The sequence below is a fragment of the Xiphias gladius genome, chromosome 13 (assembly GCF_016859285.1).
Source record: "Xiphias gladius isolate SHS-SW01 ecotype Sanya breed wild chromosome 13, ASM1685928v1, whole genome shotgun sequence".
Lineage (NCBI taxonomy): Eukaryota > Metazoa > Chordata > Actinopteri > Istiophoriformes > Xiphiidae > Xiphias > Xiphias gladius.
Genome location: NC_053412.1, coordinates 6,993,770 through 7,000,478, shown reverse-complemented (window position 1 = coordinate 7,000,478; position 6,709 = coordinate 6,993,770). Strand labels below are relative to the sequence as shown.

The following is a 6,709-nucleotide window of genomic DNA, read 5'->3' as shown; positions in this document are numbered from 1 at the left end:
GGCTTATACCAAACGCACGCCATTGTCTCACACAGATTCTCAGCGTCTATTGGATGGAATCGACACAGCAAAGTGAATGTTGTTCCTATTAGCTAATAGTGAATTGCTAAAGCGCGGGAAGCTACTGCGCCCGTGCTTGGAAAATAGAAAAAAATAAACAGTGCAGTACCAATGGTGAAAAGTAACTAAATACAATTACTCAGTACCTAAGTAAGATGTTGAGGTACTTTTAAGTTACTTCTCCATTTTATGTTACTTTCAACGTCCGGTTAATTACATTTCAGAGGTAAATATTGTACTTATTTAGCAGCTATAATTACTCGTTACTCTTCAGATTAAGATTTTACATTAAAAAAAACGTATGCTGTGTTTAAAAAATAAGATTTTTTAAAAGATGAAACTACCCAGCTCCACCTCAACCAGCTACAACAGTAGAATTTGCATCACTCATAATAATTTATTAATAAAATATATAATGTATATATCCCTCAGAGGGGCCATTTTTCTAAGCTACAGATCAAGTAATTTAACTTTAATACTCTAATTCTTTTCTAGGCTACTTTTACTTAAGTAGGGTGGACTTTTACTTGTGATGGAGTATTTTCACACTGATATTGGTACTTTACATAAGTAAAGGATCTGAGTACTTCGTCCACCACTGTATATTGTTTATGACTTCTTAGAGAAAGTAGTGGTTAGCTAACATTACTTTGAAACTGTAGATTAGCAGGGCTGTCGACAGTATTTTATAAATACTGAATTTATGAGACAAAGTCTCTGCTCCCACTAAAAGTTTGTTAATTATTTGGATTCTTCATATTTAAATTATCGAGTTAACCTTTAATTTATATTTTTTGTACATTTTATTTACCAAAACTAACAGCAGATGGTGCATGTTTCAAAACCCCCTTCACACTGCCACAAATGCAATTTGGATACAGACAGAATTTAAATTTACCCCCACAAAGATGTGAAATACTTTGTTATTTCACGTATAGGATGCAATATTATAACCGTTAAAGGGTAAATATACTGTAGTAAGTCTAAAGATACTGGGAAGGTTTTCTTATTCTTGTAACTATTGAATTAATAGGAGAAAATGTGTTAGTGATCATATTGTCTCCTTGTTTCAAAACCTAATTGAAGCTACATTAAACAAAGCTTACTTTGAAAGAAAAATTCCTGACAAAAATCCTGACACATGTGGCATCTTTGTAAACATTAGAATCATTTAAGAAATGCAATATAAGGCCCTTTATAAATTCAGATATTTTATAGGTTTTATATGATTAGAATACAAATTACTGTATGTGGGGCTTAACCAGAGTGGCATGTGGAGCACAGTTCCCCACTAGATGGCAGCCAAGCTTTGTTCAGTGATTTCTGCAATGCATTTTTCTCAATGAATCCAGGACACCTCTGCCAGTGAAATCATTTGTATGTTTGTAGGTCAGATAGGCTATCAAAAAGCTGCAACAGAATGGGAAGACATTTGGTGGACACATAGCCCTTGGCAAGATAAGCAGATAAGTAGATGTTTGCTTGTATCAGTGTTATTGCCCATTTGTTCTGCATTTTATTGTTCTGCCCTAGCATTAATTTTACCCCAGACTCCTGGTTTCAATGGACAATTCAAGGTTTTTAATAATTTTTTTCACGGAAAAGTTTCATTCTTGTCTATGTCACTAAGTCATACACTGAAGAAAGAATGTAATGGCAGTATGTATGTTCAAACAAGAATGAAAAAGTTATAGGCTCATTAGGCATTGTCTTCTAATGTCAACAGTGATATAGATTTGTGTCAGACATATAAGAACTGGAAAAAAATATCCCAACAGGTAGGTTTGGTCTACATCCCTGTGAGTGCAGTATATTTCCTTGTCTTTCTCACATGGGAACCCTGTAAATGGTACCCCCAGATATGACTATGTCATTTAATGGGGAGCAGGTTTTGTGATCAGAAAATATCCACGAACACAAAAGAACGGGAGTGTGTGTTTCTGTATTGGATTTCACGTGAAATCCTAGACTGTTATTAATATAACGCCAGCTCACTCTTCAGATATACAGACACACACTCCTGTTCTTTTACTCACTAATACAGAGTTTATTCAGTCGATTAAGTCTCTTGACAGCACCCCTACTGGTCTGAGTTAAACCTGTGCTTGCCCCAGTTCACGGCGCAGCAGCAGCAGCAGCAGCAGCTCAGACCTGTGGCCGGCGGGCTGCCGTGAGTCTGCGCCATCTCTGTCCCTGGTTTAAAGCAGCGGGGACCCAATGATGAGTCAAAAGTGAAAGGTAAGCTCGAATTTCGTTTGGTTGCATTAACTGTATTTCAGAAGTGACCTACTGAAAGACATTAGCCCGCTCATTATCGGGTTTCTTTTCTTTTCTTTTCCTTTCCTTTCCTTTCCTTTCCTTTTTTTGGGGTTCCATTTAGCCCCGACGTTGAAAGAATTCACACAGAACTCCGTTCAAGAATGAACGTATTTATTGTTGCCGAGCTTTCTGGAAAACACATTTGAAATTGAAACATTTAAGAAAAAAAAAAAATGTTTGTTCGGGTCCACTTTTCCAATTCGGCGCTACGCGACGCAGCAGTTACAACGGGAGAGTGACATTCATTTGCCGAAAATACATTGCCAGAAACAAATGATTAAAGTTGGAAGACTGTCAAAGTAAAATGTAGCTTATGTCGTTGATGTTATCATTGTTTTTGTTTTTTGTTTTTAATTCACAGAGCTGATTTTCCTAAAATGTAAAGGAATTGCCGGTCACCGACAAGTGCGTTTTAACCCGTTTAGCAAAACTTTGGACTTGGGCTACATTGCTATTGATGTTTACATGGCCCATTCTCCTATAGTCAGCGTGGGTCAAGTGTAGCCAGTATCGTGGTATGGCTGATCCCTAATTGGCGTCAGCAACAAAACCCTTACCGAATCTACACGAGTTTTAGAAAGTAATCTGCAAGGGATGATAACTGGATTTTTTTTTTTTTTTTTTTTTGCTGCGTCCTCTGGTAGTAGAGCGAAAAAATAAACACAAGTTAAAAATCCTTCCGATATAGATTCGGCTTAGCACAGAGGATCAACCAAACAGCGCTTAAAATGTCTACTTTTTGACCTGATTTGCTGGTGGAAGGTTGTGGGAGTTACACCAAAAGTCATTCTCAAAATTAAAACCTTAGCTGCTTTGTATATTGAAAATATCCCGAGTTCAAGATAGCAGTTCATCATTATTCATGTACATTTAAAAAATAAAGTTTTTTTAAACTCAAATTTTAGTGGAGATTGGTGTACCTCTTCTACTTCGCAGTTTCCCCAAGTGCGGATAATAACTAAACACTTTGCAATAAATTGTCCATGTCAAGTTCAGATTTACTGTTAATTATATAAGAAAAGTGAGAATATGAGAGCTGATCCTGATAAAGTTCATCATAAGATTATGATTTACTCCAGTTTTCTGCCCTCAGTTTTTTAATATGCACATGCAGACTGCAGCTAAATTCTCTCCATCCTCATTCCCTGTGAGTAATATTTAATTCTTTGGTCATATGGCAAAAATAAATAAAGAAAATAAAACAGGCTCGGCAACAAAACTGATTGAGCCTGGGTCGTCCTGTCTCACACTTGCTCTGGCATTTCTCAGTTTCAGTACAAATTTAATTATATAGACAAAAAGTTTATGCAAGAAGTATTCAAACCCTTGATTTTCAATTCACAATGTGAAGTGATTTACTTTATTAGGTAACAGTAATGTATTAAATCTAATGTATTAAAGCCTCACTATTGTGTATTCCTGCCACTTTGATCACTACTAATTTGTGTTAATCCAGATTTTCTGAATTTTTGGATCACAGTCTAGCAGCAGGTGTGTTTGTGCCATTTCTGAAACTTGCTTTAGATATTCATGTTCTCCAGGATGAACCCCATTGACCTGGTGACCCCTTAGCCTTTCCTACCTCACCCTTACACCAGACATCTTACATGCATGCCTGCAAGCGGAAGAAGTTATTTGTAGTCTGTTTCGGGCTCCCCGTCAGTGTTTTGAAAATACACAAATATATACAACACTCAAACATTTGCCAACTCAAAAATTGTCAACTCTCTAATTGCTCGGTTCATCATGGGAATTTTGGGATCTAAAATGCAGGTTACTGCCCACAAAAAGTTGAGAAACCCTCTTTTTAAGCAGTGTGTAATTCAGATATGATTGTTGCTTTGCAGCAAGCAATGTTGGTCTGTCTGGGCCAAGGCGTCATTCTCACTGTATCTCATTGACATAGCTCTTCCTTCTCATCTCCATAAGCAGGAAAATTGTCGTACAGGACTGTTCAAGAGATCGTTTGTTTTTCAACTGTAAATCGTCAATCTTAGTATATACACTATTTTGGTTAAAATAGCAATATCAGCTGATGCATTAAACTGTCAAATATCAATATTGGTATTGGCCTTACAAATTCAATATCCGCTGCGCTCCATTATACAGTACTGTTATAACTTCATTTTTAAATGCATAACAGGTTACTTTAGACTTTTAAGTATGTTTCATACTGTCCTTGTTACCACTGGTTTCTTTTTCTTCCCCTGTATGAACATCAGTTCGAGACTCAAATCTACTTGACTTCAATAATTCATCCCGACAGCTTTCATTTTTGTCATAGTTAGGTAATTATTCATACCAAAGTAAAATGAATAGAAACCAATGGCTACCTGGAAGGCAGGGAAAACGCATTTAAAAAAATGTAAAAGCATGTAGCAAGCCATCACACACAGACAAAGACCGATAATGTAGGAAATATCAGATGTATTTATTATTATTGAACGGCCAAAGATATTCCTTCAGTACTTTTTATTTTATTCTCTGCCACATTTTAAATTTCAGATTAAAACCTACTGGAAACAGAGCTGCATGTGCTACATACAAGGACTTACTGCTGCTAATACATATGCCCTAAATGGAAGTGGCATTAAATCATTAAAATGGACACCTGAATGTGTTACCCACAGCCTTCCACAGTGTCACGTGAGGTCAGACTGAAGTGGAAAGGGAGAAAAAGATGGATGAGGAGAGAGAGAGAGCAGGTTTAGTGCTGAAGGGGCTGATGGACAGGCGGCCGGGTGTTACGGTTTTCTCCACTCACACAGCCCAGAATTCACAGAGGACTCTGAAAGTGTGTGTGTGTGTGTGAGTGTGTTTAGCCTTTATTCATTCAGGGAAAGTTGTAAGAACTTAACGTTTTTTCCCGGAAAACTCAGTAGAAAGCCACAGTCCTCCAACGTCGGCGTATGTGCGTTTGCCGTTTAGCGTCTTGCACAGTTCTGCTGGGGAGAAGCAGTAACAAAAGCACTTACTAACTCTCTCAACATTTTCTCTGCTACAGTTCGGGGATTTAAACTAGCAACCTTTCACGTGCACGTGACTGTTTTGTTTAGGAGTTTGGCCCCGACACATATTGGTCGCTGGTAAAGAAATAGCTGAAAGGCTAACATTTCCTACAACCACAATCTCTCGTTTTACATTTCTATTTCTGCACATGTAAATAAACAAGCTATGGAGTGTAAATAAGACAAGTTTGGATGGAGCTGCCAGACTCTGAGTATACATTTATTTTTTACTTTGATCGCGCTAGGCAAACACCTTCCACTTGCTCCAGGTCTTTATGCTAAGTTAGGCTAGTCCTTGGCCTTCGTTAAGCTAAGTGAATCTGATAGATCACATTGAGCATTGTTCTCATAACTTTTCATATTAACATATTTCCCAGAATGTCAGAGCATTTAACCCAGATGCTTATCATTCCCAGCAAGTGTCCTCACCAGGCTCCTACTCTAACCTCTAAACTGCATCTTCACCCCATTTCTATGTGTGCGCGTGCGTGCGTATGTGTGTGTAAGCACAATTTTATTGCTCCAGTAGAAAGGTAAACCTCAGTGACTGCAGGGTTTTCAAAAAATCAACACAGACAGGCTTGTTTAAAACGGAGCGAGCTGAATGTTTGAAGTATTAAAAGTCAATATTTCTTCGTGACACACAGACCAGTTTCACAGTGGGGCGCTATGTGCTGTACAAGACATCCATTGAGGGCTGTGACGTGGGGGCGGGGTGGGGGTCGGGTGCTGGTTTTGGGGGTTAAGAGTTGTTGGGTAACCACTGTACACCTCCTTTGCAGCTGGTTGTGGATTAATGGAAGTTTTTGGAGATTAACTGATATTCTTTTTTAATTCAGGAACAAATACATAGACAAGGACCAGGTCTCTACCAAGTGTACATTTTCAACATTGTCTCCTATAAAATATGCTTCTATACTACGAACTTGCTTTGAAAGAAACGCAATATCTGCCTAAATTACATTCGTTGGCAATATTTTTTCGATCCATGATGCAGGATGCGACATGATGTTCTCATTAGAGCTGAAACAATTACTGGGTTAACCAATTAGTCATTCAAGAAAAAAAACTAACTGACAACTATTTTGATAATCTTTTTAACCATCTTTTTAACCAAATTCCTTACTTCAAGCCTTTCAAATGTTGTTTAAAAATCTTCAGTTGTGTTAAACTAACACAAACTGCAGATCAGTGGTGAAAATAATCATCAGTCGCAGACTCAGTTTTAATACCTCAGAAAAGTTTTACGAATGATGAACTCAATCAGATTAACACCAACTCTGCTATACAGCTATACAGAATTTTTCAGCTCATTGTTGTGG

General features: G+C 37.6%; 1 protein-coding gene across 3 annotated transcripts in view; it reads left to right on the top strand.

Annotated features, from left to right (window-relative positions):
- Positions 1-2,158: 2,158 nt before the first annotated feature.
- The window catches only part of LOC120798283 (semaphorin-5B-like), a 36,537-nt gene continuing 31,986 nt past the window's right edge, over positions 2,159-6,709 (top strand). For all 3 annotated transcript variants that reach the window (XM_040142471.1, XM_040142472.1, XM_040142473.1), the window contains exon 1: positions 2,159-2,298. The gene's annotated coding sequence lies outside the window, so the exon portion shown is untranslated. The remainder of the gene's footprint in view (positions 2,299-6,709) is intronic.